Source organism: Callithrix jacchus, chromosome X, assembly GCF_049354715.1.
Source record: "Callithrix jacchus isolate 240 chromosome X, calJac240_pri, whole genome shotgun sequence".
In the NCBI taxonomy this organism is placed as follows: domain Eukaryota; kingdom Metazoa; phylum Chordata; class Mammalia; order Primates; family Cebidae; genus Callithrix; species Callithrix jacchus.
Window position 1 is genome coordinate 108,618,267 of NC_133524.1, and position 27,446 is coordinate 108,645,712.

General features: G+C 37.0%; 1 protein-coding gene across 3 annotated transcripts in view; it reads left to right on the top strand.

Annotated features, from left to right (window-relative positions):
* The window catches only part of RTL4 (retrotransposon Gag like 4), a 357,671-nt gene that overhangs the window by 162,415 nt on the left and 167,810 nt on the right, over positions 1-27,446 (top strand). For 2 of the 3 annotated variants that reach the window (XM_054250851.2, XM_078363590.1), the window contains exon 1: positions 26,659-26,744. The exons of the other annotated variant lie outside the window; for it this stretch is intronic. The gene's annotated coding sequence lies outside the window, so the exon portion shown is untranslated. Of the gene's footprint in view, positions 1-26,658; positions 26,745-27,446 lie in introns of those variants that run through there. 3 annotated transcript variants of the gene reach the window in all.

Below are 27,446 nucleotides of genomic sequence, written 5' to 3' on the forward strand. Positions count from 1 at the left end.
CACTTTTTATACCCCAAATTGTTTCTGGAAGCAAAACAGAAATATCATCATGAGATGCTCATAGAATTACTTGCCACAGATGATATCAAACTCAAATGAATAGGCACTTCATTTTTGGCTTCTTTAAGACTTACCACTTGTCCTTTGCAATCAACTGATATCAATGGATACAGTCAAAGAAAAATGGCAAAAAGCTACCATAGGCCAAAATACAGCCTTCTTTATGGAAGGTGGGATGACCACATCCCAATGTGAGTAAAACTTGAGCCTAGAGTCTACTTGATAAACGGTAATGGATTTAGTTTCTAGGTGTAATGCTCTGTGCTGCCTCTGGTAAGTTCCCAGAATGCCTTTGTGCTTTATAGTAGCCATGTTCCTTTGGTTTGGGCCCAAAGCAATCCCCCTAATTGGCTTCACTGACAGGACTCTTTTCTGCCTTAGAGGGAGCACAGGACTCTATATATGTCTTTTGTGAAGATAGTGTTTGACCACACAACATCAGGTGGGATTGAGCCCCAAAAGTCTAAGATGCTTCTCGAATTATTGGGGAATGTCTTTTTAGCTTTTCTGACTTAAGCACAAGTATAAATATTAGTTGTATCTAATAAAAATGCCCTGCCAATTCAGAACTCTTTAAGGTCTAGCCAACCCCTCAGTGAAAAATTGGGCCTGGCACCCTTCCCAGAAGGTCAACAGACTGGCTTTTTTGGTGCGTCAAGGAAAGAGCCATTCCTGAGGCAAGGATTCTGATTTTGTTCCCATTCTGTCTTTGGCTGTTTAAATCTGGGAAATTGTATCATGAATATATTGGGAAATCTCAGCTCCCAAGAGTCTACTCAGAGTAGACTCTTATTTATAAGAGCTTCTTATAAATACTCATATGGACTCATGTATCCCAGGTGGTACCAAATGTTTTTGGCAACAAGAAAGCTACTGCTTTGGAGGTGGAGCCAGAAAAAGTTGAAGAGAGGATGGAAAGTGTGAAACAATTGAGACTGCAAAGTTGGCCCAAGAGCCAGAGAGGGGAAGAGAAATGATTTGAATGAACATACCAGCTCACCTATCAGCTTATTTTTGCCTAATTTTGATGAATTGGTTCAGGAAACCCAGTGTCATAACAGCTTTCTCTCAAATATGGTTTGCCTCTTCCTATTTACATGATCTAAATGAATGATGGAATCTTTACAAGCCCTAGTGTCCCATTTAAAAAATGAGAAGAATTGTATCTAGCTCACAAGATCATTATCAGGATTAAATGCCTTTTCTTTCTCTTCTCCATGGTACAGTGTCTGCTCTGCTCCTCACTTTCTTAGGTGTACCTTTATATACATATATATATATTATATATGTATATTATATATATATATATATATATATATATATATCACCCTTTTACAGAATCCCAAAGGTAGAGAAATTAATAATGTCCAGGTTCAAATCAGGGTCAATATCAAGAATGAGTAGAGATATCAGAGACAAACTGTGGATCAGGAGTAATGACTAGGAGATGGATAAAATAGCAAAGCAATACTGTTGTAAGCAGAAAAATGCCTCACTCCACACAAATATGTCCACATTCTAATCTCTGAAACCTGTGAATATATTACCTCACATGGCAAAAGGGGCTTTGCACATGTGATTAAGTTAAGCATTTGGAGATGGGGACATTATCCTAGATTATCTGGATAGGACTGATGTTGTCACAAGGGTCCTCATAAGAGAGGGCTAGAGGGTCAAACATTGAATGCAATGTGATGACAGAAGCACAGGTTGGAATGGTGCAATTGCTGGCTTTGAAGACAGAAGAGGGTGACAATTCAAGAAAATTAGACAGCCCCTAGAAACAGGAAAAAGCAAGGAAAGGGATTCCCCCTTAGAGTTTCCAGAAAGGAACCAAACAATCCCCGAATTAAATGGCCCCTTTTAAAGAATTCTAGATTTCAGGACAGCCTCCTCTTCTCTTGCTTAGGACTGACCTTCTGTAGTGTGAGGTTGGCTGCCAGATGGTTTTACATTGGGGGCAACAAGAAGAGGTACCCTGCTCAGAAGAACTCACATGAGTTACGGAAGGAAAGTGTGTGGTTTGTTGAAGGGGTAAGACAACTAGATAGTGTTAAACTTGGTATTTCTTGAAGCTGAATGGCCTCTGAAGGTCAAGTTCACTAGGGAAGTATTGTAGCCAGGAGTGGGGCGAGGAAGGGGGCGGATGGCTGCTATTTGCTGATTGGCAATTTCTCCAGGAAATAGCTCCTGTATTACTCTAGTTTAAGTATAAAATGAGGAAAACAGATTTTTCTCCCTCCAAGCTTTTACAGCCCAATTTTTGACATTGCATCAAACTTTAAGAAAAAATTAGTCTAAGCATTGCTATAATGGAAGTAAATCCTCTATGCACATTTTCATTATAGTTCCTTTTTAATATATTTTATTACTAAGCATTACCTGTATATTATTCAACAATATTTGTTCAACACCTGGCATAGAGAAGGGACACTACCACATTCTTTGTGAATGGATTAAGAGTGATTTATTCAGAGAGCCAAATGATGCTGGCTGAGTCTCAGTGACGCTGAGGCATGGGGAAAGCTAAAAGTCATACTCTATTGAAAGAATATGTCATTCTGTTCCAGAGTTAGCCAGGTGGCCTGCCACAGTTGCATAATGACCACTTCTTCAGAGAAAAACCTATTTCACTAACATGGCTGCTACTACAAAACAAAACGAAACAAATGTGTCCTTTGTCTTCCATTAAGACATTTAAAAATACTGAAAAATGCAAAGAACAACACGCCTATCCCTTCAGCTTTGCAATTATCTATTAGCATTTTGACCTATTTGCTTCTAATTTCTTTTTAGACAATATAATATTGCTGTTCAGCTGAAGGCCTCTTTGACCACCACCTCAGTCTCCTACCCCTCCACATTACAGACAAGTAGCATATTTCATATTTTTATGTATATCACCATAAACAATGGATATTGATTTCTATGTATATGATTTTTATATTTATATAATTGTAATCATATTTTACTTATTCCATATCTTCTTTTTTCTTTTAGCATTGTTCTTCTAGATTTGCCAATGATTTTATCCATGATGATTGATATATATAGATCTAGTTCATTTCTTATGTTCCATCTTAAAACTATGCCCAAATAAATTATTCTATCCCCCCTTGAAAGTCACTTAGTATGTTTTTACTCTTACAGCTATTACAAAGGATGCTGGAATGTCCTTCTTTTTCTAGATAAGATGGAGCAGCCCGATTTCTCCCCTATTCTTCCTCTTAAAATGAAAATATCTGGATTTAATATAGCAAACAATTATAGGAAGACTGTGAAAAGAAAATGAAGAAAGCAGATTGCCTTAGGGACCTGGGGACTTGAGGAACGCCACAACAGTAATTTTTTTTTTTTTGACCTGCTATATATCCTAGATGGGGTGCTGCTATAGCATCCAACCTGGAACCAACAGGCACAGACAAAAACTTTAAGAAAAGCCCATCCCCACTAACTAAAGCACTGGGAAATAATGGTCTAAAAACAAACAATCGGATTGGCAATACCTGCTCTACTATAGCTAACTACTAATGGAAAAGCTATCTCATTCCCCATGGTTTCAGTGGAGCCAAGCACTGAAGCAGTAGAAAGAAACTGATCTTCCATCCCATCTTCCCATTTTGCAGAAGCAGATGACTATGCTCCAGTCTCTCCACTGGGAAACAGGTCTTCTACCTTGCCCCCACCTAGTGAAAGATTGTCATACTCTGAGTCTCCCACTCAGATGGTGTTGATGGGCAGAGTGGGGAGCTGATCTTCTACTCTTCCATTGTTCTATCCCATCCCCACCTATTCCCCCAAACAGGTAATACTTTGGTTTCTTCCCTGGCCTGGGATGATGTTGTCAGGGCTAAAAGGGAACTTATTTTTTGTCCCCCTACCCAGCAGAAGCAGGTGACACTCAGAGTCCCTGTCAGGGTAGTATCAGTGGGGCCTAGTGGGGAGGTGAGCATCTATTCCTGCCTAATATCAATAAGGTGTGATAAAAAGGAACAAGGTGGACCTAGCAGGCATTTCCACTCACCCCACAGAAGTAGGGCCCAGTAGGAAACTGGATCTTCATTCCTCCACAGCAACCAAGAGACTGAATGATGAGGTATAGGACAGGACAAGTGGGAATTCTGCTTTTTACCTTCCTGGTATCAGCTTGGTCTACAGAAGAGCTGAACTTTCAACACACATGGAAGCAACAAGGCAGAACATGGCTGTGAAAGGTGGTGAGACTTGGCCCTCTATTTCATCCGCTGTCCTCAGTGTCAGCAGGACCCAGTGGGGTGCTGGGCTTACACAACCACTTAGTATGAGTTGGTGCCCCATATTCACAAGGAAGGTGTCACCAAAAAAGGAGCTGAATTGCCACTCTACCATCTACACTAGGGTGGTATTATTTAACCTTCACTTTAGCCAGGGTAATATTAACAGGCACACAGAGAAACTGAAAGACCATTTACACACATATCTGTATACTACACTTAAACATCGTGATTACCTGCTATAAAGAAGGTTAAATAAGATCCAGGACCTCACAGAATAATACTTAAATATCCCAGGATACAACTGACAATCACTTATTATACCAAGAACCAGGAAAAGTATAACTTCAATAAGAAAAGATAATCAATAAGCATCAACGATGAGATGATTTAGATATTGGAATTATCTGGATTTTAAGGTAGCAATCACAAAAATGCTTCAATGAGCATTAACCAACATTTCTAAAACAAATGAAAAATATTTCAACAAAGAATTTTAAAATATAAAGGAGAACCAAAGGGATATTATAGAACTGAAAAATACAATAATTCAAATTTAAAAAGTAAAAGCTCCCTGGCCAGGTACAGTAGAAGACTGGTGATAAGACACGGAATAATCAGTAGACTCAGAGACAGATTACTGGAAATTTTTCAATATGAACAACAAAGAAGAAAGTAGTCTGAAAAAAATATAAAATGAACAGATCCTCAGGGAATGTACAGTAACAAAAGATCTAACATTTATGTTATTGGAGACTTGGAAGGAGAGGAGAAGGAATGGAGGCTGAAAAAATTATTTGAAGAAATAGCAATGCATCATAGCTCAGCCTGGTCTGCCTTAAATGTGCTCAGAACTATTATGTTAGCTTACAGTTGGGTAAAATAATCTAACATGAAGCTGATTTTGTAAGCAAGTGTTGAGTATCTCATGTGATGTATTGAATATTGTACTGAAAGTGAAAAACAGGATGTTTGTATGGGTACTTGAAGTACAGTTTCTACTAAGTGCATGTTGTTTTTGTGCCATTATGAAGGTGAAAAGGGTAAGTTGAAGATCGTTTGTATTTATAGTTAAAGAGTGGAGAAGGTAAAGCTAAATGGATGTAAGATTTCTTCACCTCACTTCACTTGAAGTGGCAAAACATGGGTGTAAGTAGGCTGTGATATGTTCCATATATATGTATGTGGTAATAGCAAAAGCAACTACTCAAAAAATTACACGAATACATTATAAATTATTTAATTCAAATACATTTAAATAAATCAAAATGGAATTGTGTAAAATGTTCAAATGACCCAGAAGAAGTCCTGCAAAGGGAAACAAAGAAACAAGAAACAGAACAAGCAAAAGCAAAACAAAAAATGGCAGACTTAAGCCCTACACATATTACTAATTACTTTAAGTGTAAATGTTCTAAATATACCATTTTAAAGGCCAAAGTTTTAATTATCCCCTCCAAAAAAATGGTACTGATTAATAGTCATTCTGCATTCCCACCCCCTCCCCTATCCCTAGCCCTATACAACTGCAAAATGACTTTTTTTTTTTTTGAGATGGAGTTTCACTCTTGTTACCCAGGCTGGAGTGCAATGGCGCGATCTCGGCTCCCTGCAACCTCCGCCTCCTGGGTTCAGGCAATTCTCCTGCCTCAGCCTCCCGAGTAGCTGGGATTACAGGCACGCGCCACCATGCCCAGCTAATTTTTTGTATTTTTAGTAGAGACGGGGTTTCACCATGTTGACCAGGTTGGTCTCGATCTCTCGACCTCGTGATCCACCCGCCTCGGCCTCCCAAAGTGCTGGGATTACAGGCTTGAGCCACCGTGCCCAGCCAAAATGACTTTTTATCTCTATGGATTTGCCTATTTTGCACATTACCTATGAATGGAATCATACAACATACAGTCCTTGGTGAGTGGTTTCTTTCACTGTACATTATGTTTTCAAGGTTCATCTATGTTGTGGCATATCCCCTCATTTTTTAAGCTATTATTTATTAGGCCCAAAACGTGATGCTAGGAATTATGATAGGTTCATTCATGATTGGGTGCTTCTTTTGTTTTCTCTTCAAAACAATGCTTTGGAGATAAATAAGAGTATCTGTATTATAGATGAGGAAAATGAAACTCAGCAAAGTAAAATATTTGCTCAATATCTCACAGCTAATAAATGGCTGAGCCAAGAATTAAATCCCGATCTGATGCCAAAGCTTATGTTCCTTCCACTGTTCCATGCCACTTCACTGTCCGAAACAGAAAGGATCTGTTCCAGAAGATAATTTGGAATCTTCCCAGTGATGAGTGATGATTATTTTTTAGCATAACAATAGTACTTGGGGGTCCTATTGGCCTCAATTTGAGCTAGTTTCCTTGGGAACAGGAAGGACTGGTTTCCTCCAACTGTAAAAGCTGATCTTGCAGAACTGGGCATATCTTGTAGAACCTCCCATATCTTTCATTTGTGGCCAGTTCTGCTACATGCAAACAGATTTGGCTAACATTATTCCCCATCTACACCAAAGGGGTTAACTGGCTTCAAATCTTTGAGTTTCTAGACAAAAGAAATATATGTTATCTTTATACTATAGTTGGAAGTGATTTATCTAGTTTTTAATGTGTAATCAATGTAAGTGGAAGACTTTGCTTGTTTACTACAGATAGCTATAATTATTTCTAAGAGAAACTTGAAATTTCCAGAGAAATTTGGTGTTTCCTTCTGTAGATTCTTTCTATAGTATCTTTTAAAAAAATCTACTTTTCTTTAGTGGTGAAAAGAGCATTTTAAAATTTTCTCTCAGAGACTTGAGAGCAGAAAATTTGTTGAGCAAATAATGTGCAGTTGGGAAAAGCAGCTTGGGTAGCCAGATTTTCAGTGGATAATTTGATATTCTTAGACTGTCAGATAGTTTAAGCCATCCAGGTAATTTGCTGCTTTAAACCAAAACACAATTTCCTCTCCAAGCCCCTACAACTTATTTTTGTTGTTTGAAATGTTGCCTAACAATAGCTTTCTCCTTTCAATTCGCCATTCTGCACCATCTGTTAGGAGAGTGCCTATTTTGAATGCAGTGTTCATATACCCTATCATTCTTATAGCTTCTGGAGAAGCCAGGCCACTTGGAGAATGAATCCTGGCACTGGGCAAGAAAAGAAGAAAAGGTGGAACCAGAGTCGTCAACATATTTCTGTGAAGTAGCTCTTCTGTAGGAGAATAACTGTCTCCTGGTGGTAGAGCAAGGGAAGTGATGCCAAGTTGAAAATAGGCTAGGGTGTAGTGAAAATCAGACCTAAATCAAATAGAAAGTATAAAGGCCAACAGCAATAAGTATCATTATTTTTAGCTGAGTAGAATTCACATCAGAGGTGGAGTCATGAATAAGAACCTAGGTTAGCAATATGATAGCAGGATGGTACTAGAAAATGAGATATAGGTAGCCTAACTTTATTCTGCCTGATGGTCTATTGCTGGCACAGGCCTCCTTTTCATGGTTTATTGCTGGCACAGGCTCCCTCCTGGGAGCTTCTCTTGTAGATTGAATTCATTTTTGTCTTTAAGGCTTCAATCAGAGCCCAGCATTCACAAGTGGCCAAGGACAGAAAAAAAGGTGGGTATTTAATAGTTGTAAATGTAGCCCAGTGGGTTAAGGAAACACTCTTATTTTTTCACATTCCCAACATCAAATGATTCATTTATGGGCACTTGCTGGGGAAAATAGGAAGTGCTGGTGGGTAACAAACCTTGGATTATACTGATGTAAATTAATACAGATTTGAGGGGACAAGAATAGAGTCCAAAGTAGGATCTTGTGAGTACCTTACTCTTCCATCTGACTATTCATTTGGATCAACTCTGAGATTCAGACCAAGGGGCTCTGAGTATCGGTGACGGTTAATTTTATGTGTGAACTTGAGTGAGCCATGGAATGCCCGGATACTTGGCTCATCATTGTTCTGGGTATGTCTGTGAGGGTGTTTCTGGATGAGAGTAACATTTGAACTGATAGACTGAGTAAAGCAGATGGCCCTCCCCAGTCAGCATGGGCCTCATTCAATCTGTTGAAAGACAGAATAGCATAAGAAGAGCAGTAAGAATTCTTTTTCTTTCTGATTGTCTTCTGCCTTCAGACTAGGACTCAGGCTGGAACTGACATCATTGGTTTTCCTGATTTTCAGACCTTCAGATTAGGACTGAAACAATCAGCTCTTCTGGGTCTGAACATCTCAATCTCTATAAATGCATGAGCCAATTACATATATATATATATATAGTAGGTAACACATCATCAGTCCATTTTTTCTAATGATGGCATTCTTGGGAAAACAGAGATGAGTATTCTTATAATCCTCCTGCAAGTGGAAAAAAAATCCTCTCTGAGTCAACCCACAGCCAACTTTCTTCTGTATAGTCACAAAGACCCATGTGTAGGCTTCAAAATTGGATAACAGAAGTGAAGCTGTGTGTTTGTTAATTTATTTTTCAGTCTTGTGCTTGATCAATTGTCTGTTGCTATAGCTGTATGGAACAAAAATCAGCTCTTCTGGCTGAATTGCCTAGCCAACAGATGATTGAGGATGTGATGTAGACCCAGTTTGTGCATCACTTGTGCCTGAGGGATGTACACTGCTCTAAGTGTAAACAGGGCAGAGGTTGCACTACTATATTGTGTGGACAGTGTTCATGATAGTGTCACATATAGACAGGGGCTTAGTAGAGTTATTTGATGAAACAATTGTTAATTTTACCTCTAAATACAGATCTCTTGGGAGAAAACAGACTGACCAGAAGCACTGTTTTGTTTATATGGCAAAACGTATTTAAAGTCATAAAAGAAAAATGCAATCAGTCGTGACAATGTCTGCATTTTCATAGGGACAGGGAACATTTAGCCCCCTAGATGAAGGAGATCAGACCTGTAGCTTATTTTATCTCACAGGTCATACATTAGGCAATGATTCTGTTATGTATGTAGTTAGGAACACAAACATGACATTTAAATTATTTTGTGCATATATATTAAAAACAGAAAAGGAATACTTTTTCATTCAAAATCATTATCTTGGCAAAACTATAATGATGATGATGACTATGATGATAGTTATGATAATAATAGCTACCAAGTCCTGAGTACTTACTAAGTGCTTGATGTTCTAAGTGCTTTACATATAACAACTCATTTAGTCCTCAAAAAAATTACCTTCAACTACTTAGCTTCATTTAGGGATGCTCCTTAAGTGCGAAAAACGAAGTATTTTAGGAATTCCTGCACTGCTGAACTTTAAATAGAAATTAAATTCTGTCAATTTTTGCCTACTGTTAAAATAAAAAGGATTATATTATTTTCTTTTTTAAAGAAAGTCATGTGTTAGATTTTTGCTTCTTGGAACTTTGGCAAATATCAAACTCTTTCTGTATTTTCTATCCCTGCCTTCTTCCCTCTGCTCATTATTTCCTATTTTTTCATCCCTCTCTTCTTCATTCTTTCCTCAGTGGTCAGATATAGAAACATAAAAGACATTCTTTATTTGTGGTGTGGGCCCTGTTTATAGCCTGCAAAAGATAACACTACACATTAGGGCATTTGAAAACGTTTAGACTACACAGATAATTTTTCAATATTTATAATCTAACAATCTTTAGAATAAATAAATTAGGTTCAGATTTTACCAGGTTTTGTATATCATGTAGTTTTATTTATCTTTGACTATTGCACAGCCTTACATAGACAATATATAATGTGTCTGTGTGTGTGTGTGTGTGTGTGCATGTGCGTGTGCGTGTGTGTGTTAGAATTGAGGATAAAGGATTAAAAGTGACCCCCCCATTGACCTTACTGTACTTCTAAAAGGCTTACAGCCATAGCTCTCAATTTCTTTTCCTGAAATATCTGGTGATGATAAACCCAGGATAAAAAAGCTTTTTATTTTAAAGCATATATACAGCTTAATTTTTTTAATATCCCAATGCCTAAGAGAGAAACAGGTGCACTTTGATTCATAGAATTTACTTGATGAATCTGTAGCCATTCTAATAACAATGTGTCTTTGAACCTTATAGAAATGAAAGAAACTGAAGTATGGAAGGTAAGCATCATCTAAAGGATACCCACAGAGGCATCAATCTCTGACCCCTCTGCCATCCAAGCTCTAGGGGTAGAACCCTTTCCAAACTATCAGCTACTGTCCTCTTTATAAAAGATAAACACAACATCTCTTAGTGAAATTAAATTAACCTAAAAGAACTGTTTTTCAGGTAAACTGGTTCATGCTTTCCTACTCTGGCCCAAATTTTTCCAGCTATCCTACAAGGAATTTTACTATTAAATAAAAGTAATAAAATTTTAAAAAAAGTTTTCTCCTAAGCTGTAAGCTCATTCCTCCCTAAAATCAATCTCCTAACAAGTACTGCTATGATAACATGAGCTTGGGAAGTGTTTGCTTTATCACTTCCAGTGCCAGGTTGATTACTGAAATAAAAGTTAAAGTCTATTTTTAACTACTGTATTTGGAGAGAGTGAGGCTGAGACTAATTGAGAGAGAAAGTCTATGAGAGAGAGACAGAGACTGTGAGAGACAGACTGTATATGCATGCATACGACTGTTTGTGAGAATGTGGAGGGTAGAGTCTGAGCACTGCAAATTTATGAAGTAAATAAAGTTTGTCATTAGTATGCTCTGTGCTCCACCCACTGTGGGTGCCTTTTTTCCCTGCTGGGTCTGCCCCATTGCTGCCCAAATCCTCTGGCTATAGTGCCCCTATCATACTTGGCCCCATGCATGACCCCTGTCCTAGACATTTATTTCTTCCTGCTTTCTGTTACAATTTGTCTGTTCTGAATCCTGTTAATTAGGTGCCACTTGCTAGCTGATAATGAATGCCTTTCTTGGTTGAAAAACCCAGAAGTACAGAAAATCAGAGCTGAATGAGAACTGGCCTAAACCTCCCTTTTATATCTTGGTGATCCTGGATCCCAGGATGGAAAAGTACCTCATTCAAAGGTACACAGCTTGCTGATGAGGGCTAACAGTTTACACACACACACACCTGCACCTCGTCCCCTATTTTAAATGTAATCTTCTGGATTTAATGCTTCAGCCCAAAAGAGTGACTAACGGTGGAATTTTCTGATACTTGGTATAGAGTAATAGCTATGAAAAGTTTTGAACCATTTTTGAGAGACTTTCAGTAGGAAGCCTGTCCTTTTCTGCCATGGATTTGGCTCTACCTCCTCAGTGGCAATGGTGACTATGTCATCCTAGCTGGTTGCACATGTCACATATCTAGGCTGTTTGCCATAGGTACTACCTCTGGTATTTTCTCAGATGGAAGTCAAAGAAGTGGCTGCCTGAGAAGAGATGAGTCTATTGCAAGCTGTTTTCACCATTTCGTTGAGCTCATTTCCATTCCCCCTCTTTTGCAAATCACTAATGTGACTTGCCCACACAAATGGAAAGAAGCAGCTTTAATTAAAAATGCATGAGGCTGTATCCTAAGAAATTCGCAGTGGGAAGTCATCCAGGTAGATTCTAGAAAACACAACCATCTTTATGCTTTGCTTCCTATATTCTATTTGGAACTTAATATACCACAAACAGAAAGGCCAAGTTGACTGGTATTATGGACCTGTGAGAGACTTACAAAGATGGAGTTCATTTTTTCTCAGGCTTCCTTTCTCTCAAAGTGTTCACAGACGTATGATGCAGTTCTTGGTTCTAATATATTACATTTCAGTGACTTCAGAGTTAGAAATAACCATACAGATTGCCTATGACAGCCTAACTCTTACCAAAGACTCTATTCTTGGCCAAACTTTAGTTAGCCTCCTCTGAGCCCAGTTCTTGGGTAGGCCTCAATCTTAGCCCATGTTCTAGGTTTGACCTGCCCAGCCCAGTCTTAGAATCCTGCTAAGTTACACCTCTACGCTTGATATCTGATCAAGTTCCTCATCCCCTAGCCTTAATGTCTAAATTCTTGGCCTGTTACACCAGCTTAGCAATAATTCCCCAATCTTTGATGCCTCCTCTTAGTAATTTTCCATCCATTGATCCTCACTCATGCCCTGATCCTTGGCTATAAATCCCTCCTTACCCTTGCTGTATTTAGAGTTAAGCCCCTTCTCTCTCAATGTAAGTGTTTCCAATAAATTCTTCCTTACTATTTTAACCAGTATCAGAATATTTTTCCCTTTAAAATCCTACCCAGTAGACACATTTTTTTTTCTTTGATACTCTCAATATTAGAATCCCATCTTACTGCATTCCTCATGGATGATATCATAGGTTAAGCTTCCAGTGACAAAAGCTTGTTGCTCTAAAGTAGGCCATTCTGTTTAGATGAAGTAAAAGATGTGAAAGGCAACTACTTACTGGAGAAATCATATTGGTGTCAGACTACCCGTTCTTCGAACCTATCTTCCTTCCTTTCTTCCTTCCCCCTCTTCCCTCTTCCCCTCCCCCTCTTCCCTCCCCCCTCCCTCCCTCCTCCCCTCCTTCCCCCTCCCCCTCCCTCCCTCCCCTCCTCTCGCCCTACCTCCCTTGATCCCTTCCTCCCTTTGAGATGGAGTCTCACTCTGTCACCACGCTGGATTGCAATGGTGCGTTCTCGGCTCACTGCAACCTCCACCTCTCAGGTTCAAGCGATTTTCTTGCCTCAGCCTCCCGAGTAGCCGGGACTACAGGCACACACCACCATGCCCAGCTAATTTTTGTATTTTTAGTAGAGATGGGGTTTCACGACGTTGGCCAGGATGGTCTCAATCTCTTGACCACGTGATCCACCCACCTCAGCCTCCCAAAGTACTGGAATTACAGGCGTGAGCCACTGTGCCTGTCTACCTCCATTTTACTTTCATTCGACGGACATTTTATGAACAGGGAGGGGGGATTAAGAAGTTGTCCTCACTTTGGGAGGCCGAGGCGGGTGGATCACGAGGTCAGGAGTTCCAGACCATCCTGGTCAACATGGTGAAACCCCGTCTCTACTAAAAAATATACAAAAAATTAGCTGGGCATGGTGGCGCGTGCCTGTAATCCCAGCTACTCAGGAGGCTGAGGCAGGAGAATTGCCTGAACCCAGGAGGCAGAGGTTGCGGTGAGCCGAGATCACGCCATTGCACTCCAGCCTGGGTAAACAAGAGCGAAACTCCGTCTCAAAAAAAAAAAAAAAAAGAAGTTGTCCTAAGTTGAGGAAACAGGTTATGTGAAATCTCAGAGACAAGAAATAAGAAAAAGGAGACCATAGTATATGTTAAAAGATAATTTTCAGAATAAAGGATAAAGTTATGACTCTCATACAAGTATAAAAATGAATATATGTTAAAGAATTTATTTTTTCTCATGGGATATGAGTGAACTAGGCACATGTTACGACTAGTTCAAAAGAAAAGTCAAAACACCATAGTTTTATATGGAGTAAAGGAACATTGAGATTACTTGCAAGTTATACAAAACTTTTTTTCCATAGTGGTTGGGGAAGTCAATTAAATCACTGCTGAGCAGGATATAACTTATATGTCTCTCGGTTATTTACAACTTAACAAAAACTTGCAAAAACCTCAATGACAATGAACAGGGCTAGAATCTGATAACCCAAAAAAGTGTGCTATATAGGATGCATAGTTTTGCATTGAAACACCACATTTTTGTCTATCCATATTTGAGTAATTTAAAGATAGTCTGTGTGGCTGCAGAACAGTTCCAAATAGTGAGTGATTTATAGAGAGGTAAGCAAGAGCCAGATTATGAAGGGCTTTGTAAGCTAAGCTATGAAATTCATGCAGGAAAGTAATATGAATAGATTTGTTTTAGAAAGAATATTCTGGCTGCCTTGTTATTGAAAGGACACAACACAATGTATGGAGACCAAATTAGGAGACTGCTATAAACTGGATTCAAATTCTTTTTCTGCATTTACCAGGTGTAGGGTTTTAAGTGAAATTACTCAACATTACTGAGCCTCCATTTCATCCTCTGGAAAATGGATAATGATACATTCCTTGCAGGACTGCTGTGAGGACTACTATTATGTATGCAATGAGTCTGGCATGTAGTAGGCAGTAAATATTTTCATTCCACTCTGTTCCCATCTCACAGCCAAATTGTTAGAACATTTTAATACTGAGCCCAAATTTGTTTCCCTTAACCTATATGATTGTGGAGGTCCCAGTAGTGCTATTTGAAAGAATATAAAATAAATCTAACATCTTTTGCCTCCACATGTTTGAAGATTTAGCTCTTGTTTCCCTTAAGACTTCCTTTTGGAAACTAATCTTTCTCAGTTACTTCATCAGTTCTTCCTCTGTCTCCTGGACACTCTCTAGATGAGGCAAGTATCTCTCCTAACTTGTGGTATACAGAAATGAAATGAACATAATACTCCAGGTATGGCTGAAACAGTATAAAGTGGAACAATGATATCTCTTGATCTGGATAAGTTTTGTTATATTCCCTAAAATCTCATTAGCCTTTTAGCAACCATGTCATATGATTGTTTCAACTTAACTTATAATTAATAAAAATGCCCAGATATGATTCATATAAACACCTGTTTGAGTTCTTCATTCAGAGCATATGCAATGATATTTTTAACTTAAAGACAGAATATTATTTTGTCCAGTAAATTCCATTTTTGTTTATTTTCAACTAGTTTTCTAGCTTTAAAATGTATATAAAATGTTGTATTTATTTGTTCAAACGTGAAATGGCGTAACAATGAACAATAAGCTTTTCTCTATTGAGATATTATCATAGTCACTTTGCCTTAAAAGAACCATTGTTGTCATTTTCTTATAAATCCTTTCAAAAATATTATATTCTAATGCAATTAAATGCACAATTAGAAATAAAAATGATTGCATACTACATACACTGGTCTGCACCTTGTTTTTTACACCTAATAATTCCAGTGTAATATAAGCTCTAAAAGGACATAAATTTCTATTTGTTTTTCAGAACCTAGAAAAATATCTGACACAGAGGCTCCATAAATATATGTTGAATGCTGAACAATGTCTTTGGACAAGGAAATATTTTGTTTGAATTATATTAGATTAACATGGAAAAAATTATATTCTGTGATACTGATTTTCTCGTCCATGAATATACTACAAGAACATTAACATTTCTCCATCTATTTAGGTTTTCTTTTATGCTTCTAATAATATTTCATAACTTTCTTCATAAAAGACTTACACTTCTGTTGTTAGATATATTGTTTAGTCTATGTGGTATTTTGTACCACATGGACTAAATAATATATTTGGTATTGTGAATAGTATCTATATTTGTTATTTTACTTTTGAATTGTTTATTGCTAATGTATAAGAATAGTCTTTGCACATTAATTGTATATCCAGCAATCTTTTAGTTTTAAAAGCTTGTAGTTTCTCTTGAGCTTTCTGTGTAGACAATCAAGTAATCACCAAATAATGTCAATTTCATTTTTTCTCCTTTGTAATGACATATTTGATTTCATCATCTTGTTTGTGTTGGCAAGATTTTCCAAAAAAAAGTAGTAGCAGGAAATCTTTATTTATTCTTTACTTTAATGCAAACATTTCAATGATATCACCCATCAGTTTGCAGTTGCTGCACAGTTACTGGTAGTGAACTTTTATCAAGTTAAGGAATTACTTTTTATTCTGTTTTCTGACAGTTTTTTTCCCTGAGATGGTGTTGATTTTTATAAAAAAACCATTTTTTGCACTTCATCAGTTCTTTCTTTATTTGATCTAATAATGTTAAAGGACATATATATTTTTTTGAATTATGCTAAACTATCCTTGCAGTCTTCATACATATGAAACTTGGCCATGATGTGATATGATATGTTGACAGATTGCTATTCTTTTATTAGCATTTTGGTGTCTATGTTCATAATTGAGATTATCCTGTAGTAGTTCATTTTAATTATGTCCTTTTCTGCCTTTTTTTTTAAAAAAAATAGCTTTGTTGTGTCTTAGTCTGTTCAATCCACTATAATAAATTTCTTTAGACTGGGTAATTTATAAATTACAGAACTGTATTGCTCACACTGCTGGAGGTTTAGAAGTTTAAGACCAAGTGGCAGCAGATTTAGTGGTTTGTGAGGGCCTGTTCTTCATAAATGATGATTTTGTTGCTGGGTCTTCAACTCTTTATGAGGGCACTTATCCCATTCACAAGGGCAAAGTTTTTCTGACCTAATGACTTCCTAAAGGCCTCACCTCTTAATACTACCACAATTACAGTGGGGATTAGGTTTCAGCATGAAGTTTGGAGGAACTCAAACATTCAGAACATAGCAAGACACAATCAACAACTGAAATGTTTGGGGCATACAATGTAATGTTTTGATATATGTATAGCTCAAAACCATATATATATATATAGAGAGAGAGATATTAAAACTAAGCTAGGTTGATTAAAAAACTGAATACTTTTTCTGGAGCATTTATTTAAGTTACAGATTATATGTTCTTTGAAAGTTTGAAAGGGTGATCAGATTTTCTGTTTCTCTATGGCTCAGTCTAGAGAGCATTTTTCCATAAGTTTAATTTTATTTCAAGAATTTCTCAATAGTCTTCTCTTTTGATACTTAAAAATCTTCTCATTAAAATGCATTTACTGAAATTGGTGCATACATGTCATTACATATCCGGCAAAACCCATAGAATATACAACATCAAGAGTGAACCCTACTGTAAACTATGGCTTTAAGTGATAATGATGGATCAATGTAGGGTCATCAGTTATAACAAATGTATCACTGCCGTGGCGGATGGTGATAATAGGGGAAGACTTGCATGTCTTGAGAAAGGAATATGTGGTAATTTTGTGTACCTTCTGCTCAATTTTGCTGTAAACCTAAAATTGCTCTTAAAATTATTATTTTTTAAATGTATTTAATTATGGGTGAAGTTAAGTATTCATACATTTAAAGCCATTTTAAAGTTTAGCTCTGAACTGTATGTCCATGTTGTTTGTTCATTTTTAATTGGATTGTTACTGGGTTTTTTTCATGGACTTCTAAGAACTCCATATAAATGGAATTAGGCCTTGTCCTATGTTACATTTTTTCACTTCTCTTTTACATTTAGGATAGTTTTTGTAGACAGATATTTAAAACTATTTTGTATTTAAATTATCAGTTTTCCTGCATGACTCCTAGGTTTTTTGTGTTGCTTAGAAAGGTCTTCCTCAATATCAGGTTATTTTATACACATTTTGTCATATTTTCATTTAGTATTTTCACACTTTTATTTTTGGTACTTAAGTCTTTTATTACCTGGAATGTATTTTAGGATAAAGAGTTAGCCAATTATACCAACATCCGTTATTGAATAATTTATTTCCTGGCACATTTTAAATACTATCTAGACAATTTAAAAACTCCTCTATGTACAGGTGCTCTTCCTGAATACTCTGTTGAGTTCCATTGACCAGTTTGTTTTCTTATTATCCAGTCCCCGGTTGTTTTAATTACTATAGTTCTATAATATGTTTTTCAGTTAGTTTTATGGCTAATCTTGTATGTTTATTTTCCAGCATGTTAAAATCCAAAAAGTCCTGTTGGCATTTTCATGAGTCATAACTAAATTAATAGACTAAATTTTAGACCTATATGTGAATTGACATCTTAAAATATTGAATTCACATATTCAGTCAGGAACAGTATGTCTTTCTATTTGTGCAAGTTTTGTTTCATGCTTCTTAGTAATACTTTAAATATATGTGAGTCCTCATAGAAATGTTATATATTTTTGTTTAGCTCTGTTTGAAACAGACTCTTTATTTCCATTTAGAGTTTCTAACATTATGAAAATTAATCATTTTCTATTTGTAAACTGGTAATGATAATAATAGTTGTTAGCTCCTGGAGATGATACAAGGATTGAATGACATATAATTAGGTTGGTTGATGCAAAAGTAATTGTGTTTTTTGCCATTACTTTCAATCATGGACTTCTAAGAACTCTCTATATAAATGGAATTAGGTCTTTGTCCTATGTTACATTTTTTTTCACTTGTCTTTAATTTCAATTGAAAGTAATGACAAAAAACACAATTACTTTTGCACCAACCTAATAAAAGCATGTCACACAGTTTCCTGGCACATAATAATCACACAGTGCCACCCAGTTGTCTGTTTCGTTGCCATAGCATCTACGCTCTGCCTCAGTAACCTCTTTGGGAGATAAGACAAGCAATTCTAATCTCCAGTTCAAGAAAAAAATGGTGGCTAGTGATGTAAATTACTCATTCACAAATCATAAGCAGTCACAGCAATTCTCAGAAATATTCTCTGTATTTCAGTCCTTCTGTCCAGATTGCCTAATAAAATATCAGATCATAATATATTTTTTTCATACCCACTCAACACTTTCCTAATTACTGAGAAGGGAATAATGTGAAATTTCTAGCCCTGATTGGGAACCTTTTGCCAAGGTGAACAGCTTTGGATTATTATAGAAAGGAATTTGGTAGACTGGACAGATGCTTTCTGCTTCTGTAAACCCATGTTAAGTCATTCCTAGTAGTCTGACCCTTTGGTCCTGACGAGGCCAATCCTTGAAGCTTGAGAGAGAGAGAATTCCAATTTTTGATCCCTTTTGGATAGAATGCTCTGGAGTTTTTGCAGTAAGGTACCACATCTTTGTTGCCTAGAAGCGACAACTATTTATCTAGGGCTGGTGGCTGCAGTATCTAGCTCATCCATGCATATCACCTGTAGCTCAGGAGCACGTGAAGGAAATAGGTCTAGCTCTTGGAAGCAAGTATAGCTTTTAAGGCTGGCCCGTATTATATGATTTTTAGGGTTCTGAGTATGCCTCACTGCTTTTTAGAATTCTTCTGTCAGCTCACAGAGGTCTTTTAATTTGCAATTGAAAAAGAAGTCCACAGGAAAAGTATTGCAGTAATGTGAGCTTAATTCAGAACAGAAGACTTGGCTAGCTGGCTAATTATTATAAGAAGAGGGCCTTGAATGTCTGGAGTGGGTATTATATTGAGGAAATATTACCACAGAGTATTGATGATGGTTTTAAAATGGGAGGGTTGGTTTGCTAAAGGCAATTTTCTTTAAAGCCAAACTTGAATACACTAATAGTCAAATTAACAAAATCACCATCTTTGTTATACCCTGTTATCAGTGTTACTAACTTTATAGATCCATGCAAATGACTATCCGCAAGGCTGCAGAAAATGGGCATATACACATAAGGCCTCCCCTTTCTCATTTATTTAAGCACCATCCTTCTTCCCTCAATCCTGCTATACCTATACATTTTGTTACATACCTTGTGTTGAATCTAAGCACACTCTCAGACATTTTTGTTTTTCAGTCTGGGCCTCAAGAGCATAAAGAAACCCATGAATACCTAATTTTAGATATGCAACTTTGCTTTGAATCATAGGCAAGCTAAAGGGTGTATCCAGTCTCTTTCAGAAACACTGAGTGGTTATTTGATTTAACGCATAAATTGTAACTCTGGCCCCTGATCTTTGAGGACTTACGATTTGGTAAGGCATGACTACAATTGAACCTTGACTTAAATTTATTGATGAAACAAATATCTATAGAATATCCATAACATACCAGGGACTGTGCAAAGCAATGAGAATATAAGAATGAATGAGGCATGGGCTCTGCTCTCAAGGCAGACTAGTTGAAAGACAATTATAAAATAAGCACTAAATGAGTAAATTCAGTCGTAGCGAGAAGCATAGGGTTCTGAGGTGTCAGGTTCAGAGGTGATCACTTAGGGAGGCTAAGGTGAGAATCTTGGAGTACAACGCAATTTGAGGTTTGAGCAGAGCAAGAGAATCTGGATGAATGGCTGGAAAATGATCAGGGATAAATGTCCAGAAAAGGAGAGAAACTGGTAGAAGAGGACTTCAAAGAATTCAAAGGAAAGAGCAATGTCCCCTCATTTCTTCTAACTCCCAGCCCCTGACTAACCCTGTTTTACTCTTTGCTTCCATATGCTCAACTTTTTTAGATTCTATGTATAAGGTAGGTCATGCAGTGTTGGTCTTTCTGTGTCTGACTTATTTTACTTAGCAGAATGTTCTCCAAGTTTACTCATCTTGTTGCAAATGGCAGGATTTCCTTCTTTTTTATGGCTGACTAGTTTTGAGGGTCTAATGTACATCAGGGTAACTATAGTTAATAATATTCTATGGTTTACTTAAATTTTATAAGAGAGTAAATTTTAAGTGTCTTCACCCCTCCCTCACACACAGACATACAAAATGATAACTATACATGGTGACAGACATATTAATTACATTGATTGTAGGAATCAGTACACAATGTACATGTATGTAAAATCATGATGTGTACCTTGAATGTGCAATTTTTATTTCTCAATTAAATATTTTAAAATAAACAAAATGAGAGAGGAGTTTAGGGAGTCACCTTACTCTTTTTGTCTAGAGAATAGGAGCTTTGCAAATATTATTACTAGTAGTAGTAGCAGTCAGTTTTATTTTCCCTCATATTCTCTCCAGGGCACCATTGTCTGGGCCAGACACTTAACTGTTATGAATCTTACTCTGCCATCTCTTCCATCACTGTTTCGGGATGCCTGAGCCTTTTATTTCATTGAATAAATCAAGTCCATCCATCAGGGAGACTTTCTGGTCCAGCAACCACACCCACTATTAGTTCCCTTTCTCTGGACAAAAAAGTAAGGTGACTCCATAAACTCTTCTCTCTTCCTTTTGTTTATTTTAAAATATTTAATTGACAAATAAAAATTGCACATATTCAAGGTACACATCATGATTTTACATACATATACATTGTGTACTGATTCCTACAATCAATGTAATTAATACATCTATCACTACCCATAGTTATGACAGTCATTCTGTTTGATGGGGAAGAAATGACCTGCCAAGTACCTACTAAACACTTGTATTTCTACCCATCTACCTATGAATGTACCCATATTTTTTCTCTTCTCCCATATTACTATGAAAGAGCCATCACTGCTCCTATCTAAGGCCAACTCCTCCATTTGTGCACTATCTCCCAATACCTCTAGGTTACTCAAAGATACTGCTTTAGCAATTTTTCTCTTAACCTCCTGCTTCAGTGGAGCACTACTGGTTCATTCCCAGAACTATATAAACATACTGTTATCACTCATATCTTAAAGAAACCTTCCATTGACCCCACTTGCCCTACATGTATGGCCTCATTTCTCTGGTTCCCTTCTTAACAAAACTTTTCAAAGGAGTTCTCTACTTATTGTCCCCAATTTTGAGCCCACTCAAATTAGGCTTTTGCCTCCATCACTCCATCAAAACTGTTCTTTGTAGAAGTCACTAATGACTTCCACTTTGTTACTTTAAGTAACCAATTCCTATTCCTTATCTTTCTAGACCTATCAGGAGCAATGAACACAGTTAACATGCTTTCTCAAATACTATCTTCACTTGACTTTCAAGACTCTTCACTCTCTGGTTCTTCTCCTATCTTACTTGTTGTTCCTTCTCAGTGTCCTTTGCTGATTGCTTTTCCTCCCTCTGTCCTCTAATCTCTGTGATCTCCATGGCTCCATCTCACAGTCTTCTATTTTATTTGTACTCAGTCCCTTGGTAACCTCATCCAGATTCATGGTGTTGAATATTAACTATATAATGATGACACCAAGTTTATATCCTTGGCCCAAAACTCTTCTCTAGTTTGCAGACTCATACTTCCAAAATGGAATTCCTGATCTTCAGCTCCAAACGTGTTTCTCCTATATTCTCTCCCATCTTAGTTAATGGCAATTCCACTTTCATCCTTGGATCTGTTCTCACTCTCTCTTCCTTCCCCCTCATTTTCCCATCCCACCCGATTTATCTCTCTCCACATCCAATTCATAGGGGAAGTTATGTTAGCATTACCTTCAACATATATCCAAAATTCAACTATTTCTCATTATTTTTATTGCCATGATGCTGGTCCAGGCAACATGATGACATGTTTGGATTATTGCAATACCCTTATTACTAGACTCTCTGTTTCTGTTCTATTGTCCTATATTCTGTTCTCGACACAAAAGCATAAATGAACATTTTGAAACATAAGTCATGTCATGTCATCCCTCTGCTTATAACCCTCCATTGCTGCTATTTCTCTCAGATGAAAATCCAAAGACTTTAAAATGACCTGCAAGATCCTACCTAATCTGGCATCAATCCCCATCCTTTATATACTCTGACTTTATCTCCAATGACTCTCTTCTTTTTCTTACTGTGTTCTAACCACATTGATCTCCTGACTCGTTTTATAACATGCCAGTTATATTCCTGCCTAAGGGCTTTCTCCCTTCTTACCTCTGCCTAGAAGGATCTTCCCCCATGTATCCACATGGTTTGTTCTCTCAGTGAATGAAAGAACCAAAACATGAATGTATGATAAACAACTTTCTGAAACCTTCACAATATGCATGCCCTTAAAGCAATTCTTGTATATATTTTTATTTTATATATACTCTCTTAGGCGTACTGAACTCTCACTTATAAGCTCAGGACAAGCAAATCTCTATTTTCAACCCAGATATCTCTTACTAAACTACACACCACATCTCCAGCTAGTTACTAGGAGAGCAATTGCAAAAGGTTCTGGGTGAAGTGGGAGGTATAATCCAGCTGGTGCTCTGCTCACCAAGCCCTGTACCAGCCTGTATCAAACTGGATAAAGAGGTGTTTTTTTCTTCACACACAGGTACTATCTGTCTGTCCACTAAGTCTTGTGTTCAGGGCTCTGTCTATCTGAAGAGAGCATCATGTTAGATATGCACACACAGATTCTAAAAAGGCTAGCTGTAAGTCTTCCCGCTGGGCATCACTGCCTGAATATTCCACTGGTACCTCAAACACATGTACTAAATGAGTTCATTATCTTTTCTACCTCTACTGCAAATCTACTCCTGTTCTAGACTTCCAAATATCCGTTAATAGCATAATCATTTTTTGAGTCATTGAAGCTCTAAACTCTGGCGGTATCCTCCCACTCCTTCCTGCCATTTGAATGCAGAGTTTCAATTTTTCTAAGTACCATCTCCATGACATTTCTTGTCTCTGCACCCCTAGGATCTATTGTCTCCATTTCAATATAACCATATTCTAATTCTGAGAGCTGCTTAGGAAATTGCCTCCACAAATAGCTCTGAAAGTTGTAGGCTACAGATAGATAATTGTCCATTTAAACTGTCAGCTGGCTTTAGTATAAAATCTATGAAAAGATGGGATAAGGAGTATCTCCTTTTCATGTCCCTTAGCTGAATAGGAGTGAGTAATGCAGAGTGATTTATAGATTTTCTCAGAATATTAAAATATGAATTCATAGCCCATTCCCATTTTACAAATCAGCCTAGTAAACCAAACTCAACTTTTCTGAACTTTTGTTTTCTCATCTGTGAAACTGAAGGCAGTTTTTACAGTTTTTAGTTTCCTCTTGCTCTGACAGCTCAAATTTCTAAAACTTTTTGCTCCAAATCACACTTGATATCAGGATAAAAAAAGAGGAGAAAATAACACTTTTTACGTTATTATTTTATGTATTATGTTAATAATTAATACTTATAAAATGGACCAAATTCTTGATATCCATTTTGTAATTTATTACTTATCACAATGCTGTAAAGCAGATAATTTTATGCCTATTTTTCAGTTGAAGAAACTGAGGTTTGGTCAATTTAAATATTTTTTACGGTCACAGGCTTGATAAAGACTGGGCCTGACCACAGGTCTCTTGCCTTGAAAGCCCACCTTCCAGATACAGATGTAAAACATACTCTGGCATTTTTTTTTTTCACTTAGGTGCCTTTCTTTGATCTCAATCCTCAGGACAATTCATTTTCCAATCAAGTGTACTGAACCAATCATCTCAGCATCAGTTATAATCATTTGAACTCTGGAGCTCACTTTTCTCTCCCTCTTATTGTCCAATTCATTTCTATACACACATTGCAGTAATGTTGAAGCATGGTGTTCCCTCCATGGAAAAACATAATTGTTCACAGCTTTGTGGCATGGGCAGGATTAATTATGGAGAAGGATAATTAGATTGATCGGTAGTATCATTTATAATATCATTCAAGTCAATTTATTGGCAGCATCCTAAGAAAGGACTCACCCCTTTCCTCTTATGGTCTAATCAAGTCCCCTTTTTCTAACCCCTGGCAAAACTCTCTGTCGGGAAATTTCACCTTTAGGTGAAGTTCCGTCACATCCATTGAGGTCATATCTACCAGTTGGAAAGTGAAGGAATCAACATAATCGGCCAGGCACTTTAAAGTCTTCTTATGTGGCATGACTAGTTTGAAATATTGTTTTAAAAATTACTAACGGATTAAACAAAGTGCTTTCTACAAACTTGGAAAACCCACATAATCTTAATTAGTTAAAAATATAGTCACGTAGCTGGCTATCTGTTTTCCAACTCTATTGATAACAAATGACATTTGGATTAACATAATGAGAAGCAGGATACTTTAATACTAGTCTTTATGACTGTCTCATATTTATTTTTATGTCAGTAGCATTACCCAGCAGGATCCCTAAGGAGGGAGATGTAGGAAAAGTAAAGTTTGTTAAGAAAAATGGAGGATGTGAACTTTGGGCAATGGTTCCAGTTGCTATAACCGAATTAGCCTATTATTTCATTCTCTTTTCAGTGCCCCTAGGCCTGTGGCAATCACTGAGAATTAGGACAGAAATGGGTTGAAAATTAGGAGGTGGCATGATGATGCTTGGTGCCTAGGAGGGAAAAGGAGTTTGGAGGAAGGAGGATGCATCCAAAGTAAAGGAGGCTGTCTCAAGCCTTAACCTAGAGAAGTGAGTAATGTGAAATGCTGCTTTTTTACTGCCACAGGCTGTAAAGAAGAGGCATTTCAAGGGCAATGGACTTCTCTTTAAGACCATTCAGTAACATAGAGGTAACTGATGCCTAGGCCAGCTGTGCCTGTTAGACATCATAGTTCCTGAGGGATAATGAAACACAGTCAAGAGCCAATGAGGTCTCCACTCTAAGATGTGGAACTGCTGTGAAAGATTTGGTTCTGGAGACAGCAAGAAAACAGAATGGAACAACAGTGGTCCATATCAGTTAGGGTTTGCAGGAAAGAGGTAAGAACAGCACAATGGGCACTAAGCTGATACTCCAATGGGATTAAAGAAAACAAGAGGGCTTTCAGAGACAAACAGATAAAGTGGGAAGATCAAGCGATTCATATATAAGACAGAGTGTGAGATTAGCAATGACTGAAAAATGGCTGAAAGCCTGAGCTTTTGAGATCAATCTTTTGAAAAAAGCAAGATAAGCAAATAAATCACTGACAGTTTGAATATGTTGAAGATCTGGCACAAAGGGATATAGACCAAATTGCCGAAAGTGAGCTGCATACTTTGTTCCAAGACCTACTCATTCTTATAATTAATTGCTTTTGCCTGTGCTTTTTAGATGTTTGCACATAATGCTACCTTGTTCATCTTAATCATTTAATAAAAACCTCTTGTGTACCTAGAACTGAGTGTGAAAGCTCTGAACAATTAAAAAAAAAGGAAAGCATACATGATTCCTACCCTTGAGGAGTTTGTAATATTGTTTTAGAGACAAGACTCTCAGTTATTTTTAAAATTTGTCTTTATGGAGGTATAATTAACCAGTAAAAATTGTATGTTTGTAAATTATACAATATGATGTGTTTTCTTATTTAGTTTTTTTAAAAAACAATTTATTTTGAATTTTTATGTGTACATAGTAGGTATATATATTCATGGGTTGCATGAGATATTTTGATAGAAGCAGATAATGCATAATAATCACATAAAGGTAAATAGGGTATCTGTCACCTCAAGCATTTATCCTTTCTTTGTGTTACAAACAATCCATTATACTCTTTTGGTTATTTTAAAATGTAACAATGTGATGTTTTCATATGCATATACATTGTGAAATGATTACCACAATCAAGCTAATTAATATATCCATCACCTCATATAGTTACCGTTTTGTGTGTAGTGAGAACATTTAAGATCTCTCTTAGCAAATTTTAAGTGTACAATACTGTATTGTTAACTATAGTCATCATGCCATGCAATAGATGTGCAGAACTTGTTCACCCTGCATGCGTAACTGAAACCGTACTCATTAGCCAACATTTCCTCAAAGATTTTCAGTTATTCAGCAATTTAAAAATCGTAGTGATAGAGACATTTTAATATAATTTAAGCATATAATGGGTTAAATAGTTATTTTGGTAGGCCTACCCTAAATGGACAATTACATGTAACAATTTTTGCTTTATGGAAACAAACTGAGTGACACATGTGAGACAAAAGGGTCATTGTGAGCTAGGATTTGTCTGCGCAGTGGATCCTAAGCTGAGTCTGGATGACTGGACATGGAGGAGAGGAAAGCAAGAGGCAGGAATTGCAGAAGGTATACTCGGTAGCAGTAAGTAGAAAAGTTTGACTGGATTGTGGGGTTCACGTTGGGAGGTAGGCTGGGCTGTGAATATGGAGGCCCTTGAATGTCAGTCTAAACATATTCACTTCAAGTCTGCAGAGCTTTTGAGAAGTATGGCATGATCGATTTTGTATTCTTTTTGCTTACTTAATAGTATAGAATGTCCATTTCACATACCATGTAGTCTTTGTAAAGACTCAATTTTAAGCTGGGGCAATTAAATAAAATTAAGATATTAAGATCTAGACTTTGTTCCTAGACTTTTGTCTTATAGTGTCCATGTGGCTAATTAGACTCTAAAAGTCATTTTTGCAATTAAGAGAATTATGGTGACACTCTCCCTGGCCTAAGTGTGCCACTTTAGCATTTCTATACCAAGATGAAATCTCATGGTGAAAGAAGTCTTCTGTTTAACAAAGTGATTTTCAACTTGTGTGGACAGTCACCATCAGGCTATAACAAATTTCACAATAACTGTCAAAACAAGAATGTTCTTTTCCATTACATGAAGAAAGAACTTTTAGGAAGGTGAATTGTAGCACCATGTAAAGTCATACATATCTGAGATTAGAATCTGACTCTGTCACTTCCTAGCTGGGTCACTTTGAACAAGTTTCTTTGTCTCTCTATGCTTCAGTTTCGTCATCTATAGAAGGAGGTGAAACATGCATATCTCATAGGGCTGAGGAT